Here is a 17,098-nt window from a genome sequence, read left to right on the forward strand (position 1 = left end):
TTTCTGTGTTAGTGTCCTCTGCACTTGTTATGGTTGGGCTTGGGTTCTGAGGTTGCATTTTGTTCCTTCTCCTCATTTTGTGTAGCACTGTCTTCTGCCCTTTGTTGTAGATCTTTGCTGTAGTTATAACTTTCACACTACTGAAGTTCAGGTGGAGCTCTACAGAGTTTCGACTTATCCAGCTGTGTCTGCCTTAGGTCTGGCTGCTGTGCTCAGCTCTTCCCCCTGCGGACCAGGGCTAGGACTGGGCCTGGGGGCTCCCGGAACTCGGCAGAAATTCCTACTGGGAGGGAGGGGTGGGGGAGGTACGGCAGAGTGGTGGGGGTAGCCCGAGGGTGTGGGAGAGGGTCCGGCCCACGCTGCGCCTGGGCTGGGACTGGTCCCACCTGCACAGGTTAGCAGGAAGCTCTCCACACACTCACCGGACCTGGGCTAGGACTGGGTCTCTTCCCTGATATTTGAGAGATTTTCTGTGGATTATTTCATGGAACTTGTCCCCAAAAATCATGTGAGTAAACACAACTGGACACTGATAGCACTGAAAGTCAGACAACTGAGTATCTTATTTCAAGTCACTCAGCTAGTAACTAAGAGGTACAGGGAGTGTGAGAACTCAATTCTATTCTTTCCAGGGAAATGAGTATTTTGCCTTTTAACATGCTTATGAAACACCTATACATGTGTTAAAGTCTCAGTGCTACTGCAGTAGATCTGAAGAAAGACAAGAGATTCTGCAGTTCTAACAAGCCCTCATGGAGTGTTATGGTTTGGGTATAGTTGTCCCCAAAAGCAGTCAAGGCACGGATTCTGGAGATCATGATTTATTCATGATCCAATGCTGGGATTGCAGGTGTGAGTGCCGTACCTTAGTCCTGGGGCAAGTAATCTGAATTACAATGTAAGGAGGGGGAGAGAGGCTTGCTGTAAGCCACAGCTACTGCCACTCACTTTGTTCTCTGTTCTTTGCCACAGCCATGAATGGCTGCTCTGTGCCATGTGCCACTCTGTCTTGGAGCCAGCTGAGTATGGACTGACACCACCACTAACTATTGGCTAAAGAAACCTTTCCTTCCTTAACTTTGGGTCTTGGGTATTTTGTCTCAGCAAAGAGAGAAGTGTATCTGAGACATGGAGGCTGCTGCTGCTTCTCTTGCTGCTACTGATAGCCTGGAGAACAACATCGAGTGCAGAGGCTCTGAGGTGGATCATGCTGGCTGCTATGCCACCTGTGATCTGGCAGCCACTGTGGCCTGTAAGAGTAAGAGCATTAAGTTTGGTCTTGATCTTTTTGGTGATAAAACCCATAAAAACTCAACTCTTCCTGAGCATGCCCGTGCCATTGGCCAGCAGTGCTCCTAAACATTCAGATCTCTATTTCCAGAAGAACACCACTATGATGGGAAGAAGGTGGCATCAGAGATGGCTGATTTCAGGTCCCAAATGTAGCAGTGCCAATGCCAACTGTGTAACTTCAGAATGTTCAAATGCTCTCTGAGTTTCAAAGGGATTCATCCAGAAAGTGGAGGTGGTGGTAGCTCCACTTGAACAGAAAGTGCAAGAGTTTAATGAAGCAAGATCTGCTTGGTCCTGAAAAGGATCTTTTCCAACATCATTGATTTACCCTCATTTGCCTCATGAAAGGTTACTCTAAAGCATTCACAACGATGAACAAATACCTTTTGCAGGGCCTCTGTACAATCCATTTGATAGTTTTAAAAAATGATTTGGAAAATTTATGGGTTCATTTGAAATATACTGTAGTCCTCTGCTTACTGATGGCTTCATTTTCCAAGATTTCTTTCCACCATAGTTCAGAGAAATATCAAATGGAAAATTCTCAAAATAATTCATAAGTTTTAGATAAATTTTAGTATAATATATTGCCAAAATAATTCTATTGCAATTGTTCTATTTTATAATTTGTTATCATTGTTAATCTCATAATGTGCCTAATATTTAAATTAAGTTTGATCACATATATATGAAAATGTACTAATGTATATATATATATATATATATATATATATATAGCTTCATACTAGTCAAAGTTTGGGGTATCTTCTGGGTTCTTGGAGTATATCATCCATGGGTGAGGTGAGACTCCTACAGTGATTTATTTATGAAGATTCAGAATAAAGGCTAGAAGAGATATTAAGCCAGTTGTTATCATGAAATCAGTGCATGTGAAGATTCCTCAACAGTGCCCAGATGCCTTCTCTGTTCAGATGCAGAAAACATCCATCCATCTTCTTTATTGTCAAATGTGCCATTCCTGATTACTTTCAAATATGCTATAAGAACAAGTCACAACCTCTTCATTGTTTACTGTGTAGTGGCTCTTTCCTCCTGACTGCAGTAAGACAACATAAATCTCTGCCCAGAGTGGACTGCTAACCTCATGCTGGTTACAACATTACTCACAAGGCTGCATCATCTGTGTGTCCTTCCAAAATACTGGCTGCCAATGATTCTCTCAGAAGGTGTTAATAAATTTTATTAACGATAACCACAAAAGCAGAGCTTACCAGAGTATGCAGGAAAAAGTCTGAAATAATTAATATTTGGATTAACTTTGTTTCAAGTTTTATGGGTCAAAACCAAAACAATATATCTTCCAACCCTGTCTTCCTTGGAACTCTATAGATTATAAATACTGCGTTTCTAAAATGTGATCACTTTTAACATGGACTAGACCCTGCCTTCCGCATTGCTGCACTGGGAGGGTAAATGCATTAGTTGATGTTTGCTGCTATAATACAATAACAATGTCTAGGTGAGCTATAGAGAAATAGGTGCTTTGATTCAAAGTTACGATTCAAATTCAAGGGACAGGGGCTGGTGAGATGGCTCAGTGGTCTAAAGCACCTACTTAGAACAAGCTTAGCAAAGCACAGGGACCGCGGTTCAATCCCCCAGCACCACATGCCAGCCAGCCCTGCCCCCTGGTGGACTGAGCTGGCCACACACACACACACACACACACACAAATAAATAAAATTAAAAAAAAAAACAAAACAAAAAAACCAAGAGAATGTTTAAAAAAAACAAAAAAAACAAATTCAAGGGACAAAAAAGAAAGAAAGAAAGAAAGAAAGAAAGAAAGAAAGAAAGAAAAAGAAAGAAAGGGTCTGGGGATATGGCTCAGTGGAATAAGCACTTCCCTGGCAAGCACAAGGGCCTGAGTTCAATCCCTGGTTCCACAAAAAAAAAAAAAAAATTCAAGGGACTATAGCTGGTGATGGTCTTCTTTTCAGCCAAGGACAACAGTGGTCCAAACTATTTCCTGATGAGAGAAAAATATAAAAGGGTTAACTTCCTACTTCTTTGATGCTGCATAATTAGAAATAAACTCTAACATGAGTTTTGGAGGGGACAAATTATATCTAACCTGTCATGGTAGGTGAAGGTCTGTAGCAATGACTAAAAGAATGAGAGGTTTCACTAACACAAATCATCACCATTCATGTCTGAGGTATCTTAAATGTGTCCCAAGAGAACACAGTTTGACCACAACTATACAAGGTAAGAGAGATTATTAAAAGACTCTATAGAGATGCTGAGCATAGTATGTGAATCTCTTGGAGGAGGTAACTATGCCCATCTCAATCTATGGAGTAGCAAGGTGACCAACCTAAGTGTCAGGGACAGGGAGCCAATATCCTGGGGAGCTGTGGAACATGGATGGTAGAGAATCCATCCATGGCCTGAATGGGGGGCTAAGTCTAAAACACTGTGGGGCCTGCTAAGAACCAGATCTACATCATCCTTATAAGAGAGATACATCATCCTTATAAGAGCTCTACATCGTCCTTATAAGAGAGATACCCCAAATCAGGGTATTGGCACCCTTCTTCTGTGGCTCTAATGTGAACCTATGAAACCAAGGTTTCTACCCTGCCAAAGTATGAGTAACCAACTTCCCTCTTGGTCCCCTTTTTGGGAGCAGAGCTGCTACTGGTATTCACATGTGGACCTTAACAAATACAGTGGAACATCAGAGCATCCTGAAGGGAAGGAACCTACTGGGCTTATGAGAACCCTGACCTGCTTTGGGTAGCCTGGCTTCAGGGACAGGTGAGGCACTTAGAAAAGATCCAAAACAGGGTTCTAGAATAATGGGGCACTTGAAAGCAAGGAGAAGCAGAGGCTCCTTCCCCACAAAAGGATTGTAGGGCCATGAGAGAGTGGAAATAGTCTGAGAGGTCAGAGGCTCACTCTGAGTTTCTTCTGGCTGCCCAGGGAGCCTCAGCATCCATAGAAAAGTCTCTTTGCATTTCATAGAGGTGTGGGGCAACTCCCTCCCCACTGAGCATCTTCTATCAACTAACATCCTAAAAGACACATGCAGATTGAAAAGTGTGACCCCCACAGTTGCCTGTGAATCAATTGAGGCTCTGGAAATGATGGGTGGATCAGGAAGCCTTATGAGCCCCTGCACACCCCAGGTAACTAATGATATTCTTCCAGGATGGAAAACAGGAAGAGCCGCAGTACTGAATGGTTGGCTGAGGCCCACAAGCTGCATGAAAATAGACTTTCCACCAGCAAGGTAGAGGGTTTCTCTTTAAATCACACATATTATGTACAAAGAGACAACTTTTATCCTGCAGGAACTCCAGGGTCAGATGGGAGCGAGTATAGGAGGACAGAACAGAGTGAACAGCAGTAACAATAATTACAAATCAATGGAGTATGGGGGAAGGTAGGATAGAAAACCTGTACATGAGGGCCAGCATTTATTAAGCTGACAGCCCCTGTGTCAGGCACTTTACACAAATACTTTCATATAATTCCTTGAAAGGCATTACCATCAGCCCATTTTACACATGAGAAAACCAAGTTCAGAGAATTAATCAATTTCTCCAAAGTTACAAATTCTAATAGCAAAATCCATATGATAATGATTAGAATATAACTTTGCATTTTTCCTAACTCTTTTTTTATTGCTTAAGTTTGAAATTTGTTCATTTATTTATTTGACCCAAGGGTTTAAGTCTAGGGTTTTTGAACTGAGCCACATTCCTAGCCCTTGTGAAAAAAAATATTTTGAGACAGGGTCTTTCTTGTTAACTTGTCCAGACTGTGCTCTTAACTTGTAACCTCCTACTTCAGCCTTCCAAAGTTTGGGATTACAGGAATGTGCTACCATGCACAGTTTGTTTCTGTAGTTAAAAAAATAATAGACAAATGAACAAAAAGTGGATTGCTGACTCCTTAGTGTACATCTGAGCTCATCAAAAACACATATCTGCAATATAGATTTGTTAGGGAATATATAGATAATGTAGGAAGAAAAGAGGCAGAGAGAAACAAAAAAGGTTGTGATATACAGTTGGGATTTTAGAGAGAAAATAGAAATATTCATGAAAACAAAAGATTATTTTTTAAAGGGACTTTTGCCATGGTTCTTCTACTTAGTCTACAGAGGGTTCTGTGGCATTCACAGGGTGGGGAAATGAAAAAGATCCCTGGGTATATAGTCAGAGCTAGACACAAAGGTTGGCTCTTTCACCTTGGGGAAGTCATTCTGCCTCTACTCTTTATAAAATAAGAATAGTACTGCTATCAGAACTGATGAAGTAAAATAATAATACACAAGCAAAACTCATAAAATTATTATCAACTACTTCACAATCATATATACCAAGAAATTGGAGAACTCAGAACAAATGGAGAGATTCCTAGATACATATGAATTATCAAAACTGAACCAAAAAGACTTAAAATTCTTCAGCAATACAACAGCAGACAAGGAAATTGAAGTGATAATAAAAACACTAGCCATTTCAAATATTTTTCATGGCTTAAATTTCTATAAAATATATTTAGTGAAGGGGATGGAAGAAAACATTGATGTTTTACATCTAACTTTAATATCTTTTAAGATCAACCTGATAAGCTTAGAAATAAAAATATATCGTGAGAACAACAGCAACCAAAAAAAAAAATTATCAACCAAAAAAAAATCCCAGGACCTGATGAATTTATAGCTGAATTCTACAACAACTTCAAGAATAATATAGCAACAGTATGTGCTCCTCAAATTCTTTGATTAGGTTGAGAGGGAAGTAATACTTCCAAAATCATTCTCAGCAGCTTACATTATTCTGATCCTTAAAGTAGACCAGGATCCAACCATAAAAGAGAACTACAAGCTAATCTGTCTAAGGAACATACATGCAAAAGTCCTTCTTAGCAAGACACTATCAAACAGAATGAAATACAACAAATCATTAAAAGGATATGTCATGACCAAGTAGGCTCCATCCCAGGAATGCAAGGATGGTTCAACATACAAGTATGATTCACAACATAATGAGAAGCAAGGACAAACATCACATGATCACCTCAATAGACAAAGAAAAAGACACAAAATACAAACATCCATTCATGTTTTAAAAGACTGACTCTCCACCGAGGGCCTTCCTCACCAGGTAAGCTCCTGCCACCACCCTGCAGAAGTGATCTGGCTACCTGCGGTCTTTCACCAGGCCAGGTCAATGTCCTGGGTGCTGGCCCCACAGCTCTCTTGGACTTATGCCAAAGACGTGAAATTCAGTGGGGATGCCTATGCCCCCATGCTTCAAGGTGTAGATCTCCTGGCTGATGCCATCAACTTTACAATGGGGCCAAAGAGAAAAACAGTGATTATTGAACAGAGTTGGGGAAGTCCCAAGGTAACTGAAGATGGTGTGACTGTTGCAAAGTCAATTGATTTGAAGGATAAATATAAGAATATTGTAGCTAAACTTGTTCAAGATGTTGCCAACAATACAAATGAAGAGGCTGGGGATGGCACCACCACAGTGACAGTCCTAGCATGCTCTATTGCCAAGGAAGGCTTTGAGATGATCAGTAAAAGCACAAACCCCTTAGAAATCAGGAGAGGTGTGATGTCAGTTGTTGATGCTGTGATTGCTGAACTTAAGAACCAGTCCAAACCTGTGACAACTCCTGAAGAAATTACTCAGGTTGCTACAATTTCTGGAAATGGAGACAAAGAAATTGGCAGCATCATATCTGACACTATGAAGAAGGTGGGCTGGAAGGGCATCATCACAGTGAAGGATGGAAAAACCCTGAATGATGAATTGGAAATTATTGAAGGCATGAAGTTTGATCGAGGATATATTTCTCTATACTTTATTAACACATCCAAAGACCAGAAATGTGAGTTCCAGGATGCCTATGTTCTACTGAGTGAGAAGAAAATCTCTAGCGTCCAGTCCATTGTACGTGCTCTTGAAATTGCCAATGCTCGCCGAAAGCCCTTGGTGATAATTGCTGAAGATGTTGATGGAGAAGCTTTCAGTGCCCTGATTTTGAACAGGCTAAAGCTTGGCCTTCAAGTTGTTGCTGTCAAAGGTCCAGGGTTTGGTGACAATAGGAAAAACCAGCTGAAAGACAGGGTTATTGCAACTGGTGGTGTGGTGGTTAGAGAAGAGGGTTTGACACTAAATCTTGAAGATGTTCAGCCTCACGACTTAGGGAAAGTTGGAGAGGTTATCATAATTAAAGATGATGCCATGCTTTTAAAAGGCAAAGGTAGGGGCTGGTGAGATGGGGCAGTGGTCTAAAGCACCTACTTAGAACAAGCTTAGCAAAGCACAGGGACGGCGGTTCAATCCCCCAGCACCACACGCCAGCCAGCCCCGCCTCCTGGTGGGCTGAGCTGGCCACACACACACACACACACACACACACACACACACACACACATAAATAAATAAATAAATAAAAATTTTTTTAAAAAGGCAAAGATGACAAAGCACAAATCGAGAAAAGTATTCATGAAATCACTGAGCAGTTAGAAATCACAACCAGTGAATACGAGAAAGAGAAACTGAATGAGTGGCTGGTGAAGATTTCAGATGGAGTGGCTGTGCTGAAGGTTGGTGGGACAAGTGTTGTCGAGGTGAATGAAAAGAAAGACAGGATCACAGATGCCCTCAATGTCACGAGGGCAGCTGTGGAGGAAGGCATTGTGCTGGGTGGTGGGTGTTCCCTGCTCCATTGCATTCCTGCCCTGGACACCTTAACTCCTGCTAATGAAGATCAAAAAATTGGCATAGAAATTATTAAAAGAGCACTGAAAATCCCTCCGATGACCATTGCAAAGAACGTGGGTGTAGAAGGATCTTTGATAGTTGAGAAAATATTGCAGAGCTCCTCTGAAGTAGGTTATGATGCTATGCTTGGAGACTTTGTGAATATGATAGAGAAAGGGATCATTGACCCAACAAAGGTTGTAAGAACTGCTCTGCTAGATGCCGCAGGGGTGGACTCTCTGTTAGCAACAACAGAAGTTGTGGTCACAGAAATCCCTAAGGAGGAGGACACTGCCATGAGTGCCATGGGCGGGATGGGGGGGCGGGATGGGGGGCAGGATGTTCTAACCTAGGAAATGCTTGGCCCTCACTCATGTACTGTAACAGGAAGTGCCCTGCAGGGTTCTCCCAGTAACTGGAGATTCACATGAAGGCAATGAAGAGCAGGCTGGCTGATGCAAGGAAATCACATGCCCACCATTGCTGGTTTCAATTACAATATATATAATGGTTTACCACTGTCATTGTCCATGCCTACAGATAATTTATTTTGTATTTTTGAATACAAAAACATTTGTACATTCCTGAAACTGGGTGTCAGAGCCACGTACAGGTGTACTGATTTCAACTTAAAATCACAGAAGCATTTCTACTATTATTCTGTTACAGTTAGGATTCTAGTGCTTGCCATCAGAGACAGAAGTCAGAAGCAGCCTTTTCGTGGAGTGGAAGAATAATGGTGTACAAAATAAAGATCAATGTGACAACCAAAAAAATAAATACATAAAAAATAAAAGACTGAAGAAAACAAGTATAGAATGATCTATCTCATCCTGTAACTCTGTGGTGTCCCAAATTTTCTGATCGAGGAGATTATGGATCCACAAAGTAAAGTGATTGACAATATATAATGCACCTAAGGATAGTCTCCTAGAAACATTCTCTCAGGCATTCAGAGAGCAAACTGGTCAAGCAATAACCGTGACTCATCCACATGGCTGACACTGACAAAGGATCTACAAACTGCGGTACAGGGTTTCAGGGTAAATCCTGAGGGGATTTGACTGACCTTGTCAGATACAAAAATTTACATTCATTGTTATGTAGATCTTGTTTTATCTTGGTCATAACCATCCAGCAGAAAAGTATAAAAACAAAGTATAAAAAGTAAAGTCATATTAATATGCTGAGCTGTAAAAGGCTCAAGTCAACAATTTCTGACATTGTCAGTCCTACAGAAAACCCACTGCTATTATGGACTACTGGACTATATTGGAATATTTTTGGTGAATTCACACACCTACAATATTTAAATGGCAATGGAATACCCATCTTTGACAAAACTAAACAAAAAAGGGGGTATAAATGAAGGACCATTTTGTTAGGGTAGATATTCAGCTACTTTCTCTTGATTCAGTGAGAAGAAAGATTTGTACTCACAGTGCTTGGACATTATATCATGTCTGCATCTTGTACTATGAATAACTAATATGAAGACAACAATATGCAATGTATCAATCATTGAAACTGTCTTAGTAACCTGTTTTGAAACTGTCTCATTGCTATTTGTTTCTCAATTGAATTAATTAAAAAAGAACAATCTATCTCAATGTCATAAAAACAATTTATGATCAACCCACTGCCCACCTCATATTAGATGGGGAAAAACTGAAAATCTACCCTCTAAATTCAGGAACAAGACAAAGATGTCCATTACCACTCTTGTTCAACAGAGTCCTCAAAACATTAGTCAGGGAAATCAGGCATTAGAAAAATAAATAAATAAAAGGAATACATATAGGAAAGGATGAAGCCAAAGTATCATTATTTCCAGATGACATAATACTTTACTTACAGAACCCCTTCCCAGAAGTCCACCAAAAGACTGTTAGAATTAATGACCAAATTCAGCAATGTAGCAGAGTCCAAAATAAACACACAAAATGATAGCATTCCTGTACACTAATGATGAACTCACTAAAAAAGAAATCAGAAAAACAATACCATTCATAATAACATCAAAAATTAAACATGTAGGTGTTAATTTCATCAAGGAGCTAAAAAACCTCTATGGCAAAAACCACAGTACTTCTGAAAAAGGAGATTAAAGAAGATATCAGGAAACAGAAAGATATACCCTGCTCCTGGTTAGGGAAAACTGGAATAGTCAAATGGCTATACTTCCAAAAATAATGTACAGATTCAAAATAATCTCAAATGAAGTACCGAAGTATTCCTCAAAGAATTAGAGAAAATCAAAAAATTTATATGAACCACAAGAGATCTAGAATAGCATAAGTAATACTGGACAACAAGAGCAAAGCAGGAGTCATTGCAATCCTGGAATTGAAATTATATTACCAAGCTGAAGTGATAAGAACATGATACTGGCACAAAAATAGACATGTGCATTAATGGAACATGACAGAGGATGTAGAAACATACACCAGAGGAAAGATAGCCTCTTCAATAAATGGTAGTGGGAAAACTGGCTATCAGCATGCAGAAGATTGGATCTAGACCCATATATTTCTCAGTGTACTAAACTAAACAAAAATGGATCAAAGATCAAAACGTTAAGACAAAAACAATCTTCTGGGAGATAAAATAAGTATAACTCTTGGAGACATAGGTGTAGGTAAGGACTTTCTTTACAGAACCCCAGTGGCATAAGAAATAGCACAATGATCAACAAATGGGATCATGATAAATTAAAAATTTGCATAACAAGGGAAATGACCAACAGAATTAAGACAGAATCTACAAAGAAGGACAAATTTTTCCAGCTTTTCCTCTTACCAAAGATTAATAATATGTAAATAACTCAGAAAATTAGACACCCCAAATAAAAGACTCAGTCAAATCAATGGGCAGCTGAAATGAATAGCTACTTCACAGAGGAAGAGGTACAAATGGCCAATAAATAGATAAAAGATGTTCAACATCTCTGGCCATTAGAAAATAGAAATTGAAGGGACACTGAGATTCCACTTTACTCCAGAAAGAATGACTACCATCAAGAAACCAAATAATAACAACTGCTGATGAAGCTGCAGCAAAAAGCAAACATTTCTATATTGTTGGTGGGAATGTAAATCACTACGGTCAATATGGAAATCAGTGGAGAAAATCCTCAGAATAGTAAAAATAGAAATTCTACTTGACTTAATTCATCTTAGCTATCACCCTTCTAGTTACTTTCCCAAAATGACTAAGATTGTCAGATTGTGGGAATGTGTTGTATGTTGCAGGTCAGTGTCGAAAGAAACAACAAGAAGATCTGATGAATGCACAGCTTCAGAGGTCTCACTGAGATTAGTCTCTCTCCAAGTGAGCCCAGAGCCTCAGAAGCATCTCACATTTATTGAAGCTAAAGCCAGACTAAGGAATGTGCATAATTACCTAAGTGAATACAAACTACTATCGCTATTAACTTCCACCATTTGCCTAACACTAGGTTCACACAAATGCTAGCCAATAACATCCCAAGCAAGGGATCAAAGGACAGGGTGCCTGCAGGAGAAGCTGTTATCTGCAGCCTTGAATCCAAGCTTTCTGAGAATTTGCAAACAGACAGCAACTCTCCTCTTGGGCTCTGTCTATTGTTCCCTGCTCTCTTGGGACATCAGACTTTTGTCTCAAATCTATATTTCTATATTTCTACAGGAATGGATGCATATACAGTTTTTTGTTTGTTTGTTTGTTTGTTTGTTTGTTTGTTTTAACCAGGGATTGAACTCAGGCCCTTGCACTTGCCAGGGAAGCACTTATTCCACTGAGCTATCTCCCCAGCCCCCATATACAGGTTTATAGCACCACAAATTTTAGTAGTAGATCTTGGAAACAATGTATATGTCCATCAACAGAAGAATGGATAAGGAAAATGTGATATTTATACACAATGGAATACTATTCTCCCATAAACTCAAGGTATATATAAAGGAATTGATGCAATTTATTTTATTTTATTTATTCATTTATTTATTTGGAATTGATGCAATTTAAGAACATGATAAGTGAAATAAATCAGACATACATATTTAAATATCATATGATTCCTCTTATGTGAGAAACTAAAAGCAATATACAAATGAAGAAAAAAATAGAAGATAGATCACAGGAAGGAAAGACAAGTTCAAATCATATTCTAATAAATACATTTGTTTCATTTATGTTGCTAGTTTCCCTTAAGTCAATGAAAAGAAAGCTTTGTGCTTCTATCTTTTGATTTCTCCTTCTTAGGAGAATCTTTTTTACTTATGTGTTGTGCTCTGAGCAACTACTTTGAGGAGGATGATAACAGTGTAAAAACTGAGCATGGTAATCATCTGTGTAGACCATCACATCACGTGAAGGTGCCCATGGTCAACTTGAGTGTGATATGGAGTTCCTTTAAAAAGAATCAGTCCACTAACCTAAATAGAAAGGCAACTTTGTTCTTTCAAGAAGTCTTGTGAAGAGATAACAAGGAATTTCATACACACAATACTTTTCAAATACTCTCCCAATCCCTTCTTCATTACACCTCCTCAAAGAGCACCTGACCTGAACTTCTACCCTTTCTCTTTCTCAAATCACAACACTCTCTCAGAACTTGTCCTCCTCTCCTCTCCTCTCCTCTCCTCTCCTCTCCTCTCCTCTCCTCTCCTCCTCTCCCCTCCCCTCCCCTCTCCTCCCTTCCCTTCTCTTCCCTTCCCTTCCCTTCTCTTCTCTCTTCCCTCCCCTCCTTTCTCCTCCCCTCTCCTCCCCTCCCCTTCCCTTCTCTCTCTGCTCTGCTCTGCTCTTTTCTCTCTTCTCTTCCTTTCTCCTTTCCCCTCCCCTCCCTTTCCCTCCTCTCCACTCCCCTCCCCTCCCCTTCCCTTCTCTCTCTGCTCTGCTCTCCTCTTTTCTCTCTTCTCTTCCCTTCTCCTCTCCCCTCCCCTCTCCTCCCCTCTCCTCCCTTGTCCTCTTCTGCTTTCTCTCTCTTTTATCTCTCTCTCCATCTTTCCATTCTACACTTCTCTCTTCCCACCTTGCACATCTTCTGTCATATAACATAATGATCTGGCTTATTTCCCCAGCCCCCTGTGTAACTGATGGGACAAAATCCTTACTTGATTTCATGTTGCACCCACTGGGAGACACCAAGGAAGCTTAGAGTTGACACAGGAATGTTTCAAACCTAAAGCATCTGAAATGCAACAAAAGCAGAAGAAATCCTCAGAGCTTCCCTTGCCTGACTGAAAGGCAGTTTCTGCGCAGAGTGGAAATGCACCCAGAAGGAAGAGTGTAGTCTTCTCTGATTTTGTGGTTAACTATGGCCAAACTAGTAGAACCCCCGTTTCTGAAGGCCAAAGGTGATAGAGGCAGAAACTGTGTGTATGTTGCTACTTTTTAACTTTGTTGTCTAGATACTGAATTAGGCTGTCGTGAAGGTCAAAGGAGCCTGTGCTGTTACTCTCCATCCAGAAGGGATGTTCACTGTTGTCTTCTGGAGTACCCTATGCCTTGTTCCTCTTCACAGTTGTATGGTTCAACTTGCATTTGGTAAAATATCTGTTTGGAAAAAAACTACTGTGTTTGGAAAAAAAAAAACAAAACTTGTTATTGATGCTCTTAGGTTATAAAGCTAAGGGCCTATGAGTTAAACTAACCAAAGGCAAATCAATAAATAAATACTGACCAAAGGCAGATTAGGAGGGGAAAAGTTTTATTTATGTGCATAACACACTTACACATTGTAGCACTCTATGATGAGTTCTTCAGAAAGGTAAAAAGAATCTGGGGCTTTCATCGCTAATTTAGTAGGGAAAAGCAAGGGTGGCGAAATGGCTCCTGGGAGAAAAACAAATGTGTTTCTTCAAAAAAAGGTAAATGAATTTTCAGTCAAACAAATTAGAACTAACAAAGCCCATGGTGACATTAATTTGTACAGGTACAAGTGGCCCTTTTTTCTCCTTTGGGGTCATTATACTATCCTAGCAAAGGATCTGAGTTTGTCTGCACCCTCTATCTAGGGGATAGTTCCTCTCTGCACAGCTTTATTTCCCTGAAACTGCCTTTCAGGAGGTAAAGGAAGCCTTGAAGCAGAATCCCTTCTGCTTTTGCCACATTTCAAAAGTCTTAGGTTTAGGGCTGGCCAGCCAGCTCAGTGGACTAAAGCACCTGCTTAGGTGCTGTGTTAGCCACACCCCTGGAGTGTGCTGAGAAGGCCACTGAGACTGGGTGTGGTGGCACACATCTGTAATCCAGGGTTTGGGAGGCTGAAAACAAGAGGATCATTACGAATCTGATCTGTGTAGTGAGACCCCATAGACCCTGTACTAAAAATATATATATATTTAAGTCAAGCTTAAAATGTTCCTCATGTTAACTTTAGGGCTTCTTGGTGACTCCCAACACCTGCATCATGAAATAAGTAAGAAGGTACATGTCAACTCATCCAACTGAAAAAGAAATATTAATTCAATGACAGTGCAAGGTCACAGGGAGGCCAAGCTGTGGTGTCATTCCTAAGTGCCTGAGCAAGTGATGTCATTGTAGGCCAGTGCGGCAAGTACACTGCGGGACAATTTGATGTAAAGTGTCCATTCAAAGTTAGTGGCTGCCCCTGAGACAGACAGTGAGGTGACAGCTGTCTTCAACTCCCAAACCCAGGCTAAGCCTGCTTTGGGACAGGAAGCAGCCACAAAGCTTCTCTATCCAAAAGGGGACCAAGCAGCCCTTCTCAGATCTTACCCACTTTCCAGTCTTTTACCTGTCAGTAGTCCCTCCTCTAAATTCCCACAGTCACTTCAGGTCATTCAGACTACCTACCACTTAGCTTGGGACTCTTCCTGTCCTAGATGTAGATCTATTTTCCTCTATCAGAGACAAGATCTGGGCTTCACCATTTATGACACTGACCCAGCTCATCTAAACTAATGTGTACCCTCTGAGTTTGATTGTCAAAGAGGTGTAGAAGGCTCGCCAAGTAGAGGTGGGCCTAGATACTGTCTGAGAGTCTTATTTGCATCCTAGACTGAAAGCTGCTTGAAGATAAAGAACTAACCATGTGTGGCTGGGGAGATAGCTTGGTGGGTTAAGTTCCTGACTGGCAAGCACAGGAATCCAGGGCTCAATCCCCATTACCTCATGCTGCACCAGCCCCAGAACCCCAGGTGCACCGTGCTGGCCACTGAGACCAGGCATGATGGCACATACCTGAAACTCCAGAACTGGGGAGGCTGAGACAGGAGGATCATTAAGAGTCTGAGCTGCGTAGCAAGATACTGTACCAAATAATTAATTAGTTTTAAAAATTAAAGAATTAACCTGGTCTGAGCCAGTCAGAACTGGATGAATAAGAACATGAGAAAAATGCAAGATTCACTGTGGGAATCTTTGAAAAGTTCCCAAAAGTGATTAAACAGCTTCCTTTCTTTCCAGCTAATTACTGAAGAATTACATCTCCTCTCAGATAAGACACTGAGAGTGATCACTTTCAGGTTTAGTAAGCAAGCAGCCCAACTATTGCATGATATCTTGATACTGTGTTGTTTCTGGGCTGTTATCACAGCTTCCCTGTTGATGATAACATCCTAGTTTTATCATGGAAAGGAATCAGAGATTGTCCAATCCCTAGTTCTCAATACAAAAGTGTCTTTGAAATGAAACTGCTACGTCACTGCTCAGAATGTCTGAGCTTCCTCTTTTTATTTTCTGTTGCTGCTTCTGGAAATTTTGCTGATAACTTCACAATTTCTTAAGCACAAAAGTCAGCAATAAGACTTCAAATTCATTATAAGAAATATATTTAAAACAAACACACTGAAAACTTTTATCTTATTCAGATGTATGTGAAAAATTACTAAGTTTTCAGGCAATAAGAAAATATTCCTGCATCTTCAATTCAGGACATTGTCTTCACTCTGTGCATTACTTGGAAAAGTTGCAAGGTTTTATGATCAACTTAATGCTTCCAAAATGCCTTCTATGCAAAATTCTAGAGTACTAATCCAACACCAATCACTCCACTATTTGACATTTGGGGAAAATAAAATAAAAATACACCCATCTATGAGATGTTAGGAAAACCAGTCCCTGGGACGAGACTTTTTTTCCCCCATCCTGGTTCAGTGCATCTAGAAGGGATTCCTAGCAGGATAGACCACCTCACATTTTTTGTGCCTTTGTATCTTCTCAAGGATGTCCACATGCATTATAGTGGCTATGTCTCACATAGAGTGACTGAGGACAGTGTGCCAAAGATTACTATGGTTTCAGTACTGAAGATCCAGTGCCCTAGGAGACCCTCACTGCTAAGCACACTGGCACTGTGGGTCACTATAGCATAACAACCCATTGAAGGAAGACGGAAGGGTTTGGCTCATCTTACTGCTAAGAAAAATGAGGTAAAGTAGGATCGCAAGATTTTCCCAGAATCACACCATGAGTTTTCTTCACCCCAGTCAAGTTCTCTCTCACTGACAGCAACACTATTGATCTTCAGTTGGGATCATGGCCCCGAGCACCTCACAGCAGGGGTCTTGTCTAACTCATCTCTGTGCCTAGCCCCAGAACTACTACCAACAGTGAGTGTGGAATAGAACTGAAACCCTGGAGACTGTGGCATTTCTCACCAAAGCCTTGTGGCATCATGAACCCAGATCCTTTTACCAGAGGTTCTAGAGAAGGAATCAAAGGAAGGCAAGTATCAACCCAGCTGAGACATCTCACTTCTGCCTGTGAGTTCTTCAGTCAGTGCCTGCATTTCCACAGTCATCACCACTCTCACATGGACAGTGTTCTCAGTTCTTCAAGTGAACTGTGTCAAATCCATCTTTCTAAGTCCTGAGCACTTTCCTCATATCCATCTGCCCCCTCCCCATCATATCTCTAACCTCTTATTGATGTTGCCCAGCAGTAAGTCCACACTCCTCTTCTCCCGGCTTTCACTACCCTCTGTCTCACACAGACCACCCAAGCCTATCTTCCTTAAAACCTTTACCCCTTATCTACTTTCCTAATCATTGTTTTGAGTTAAGGTCTTACTGTGTAGTTCACGCTGGCCCTGGGCCTCAAATTCACAG

At 40.7% G+C, this 17,098-nt stretch overlaps 1 pseudogene; it reads left to right on the forward strand.

The window, feature by feature from the left end:
• The first annotated feature begins 1,128 nt into the window (after positions 1-1,128).
• Positions 1,129-8,396, forward strand: LOC101587649 (annotated as a pseudogene).
• Positions 8,397-17,098: the final 8,702 nt, after the last annotated feature.

The sequence above is a fragment of the Octodon degus genome, unplaced genomic scaffold, assembly GCF_000260255.1.
Source record: "Octodon degus isolate 3935 unplaced genomic scaffold, OctDeg1.0 scaffold00173, whole genome shotgun sequence".
Taxonomy (NCBI): domain Eukaryota; kingdom Metazoa; phylum Chordata; class Mammalia; order Rodentia; family Octodontidae; genus Octodon; species Octodon degus.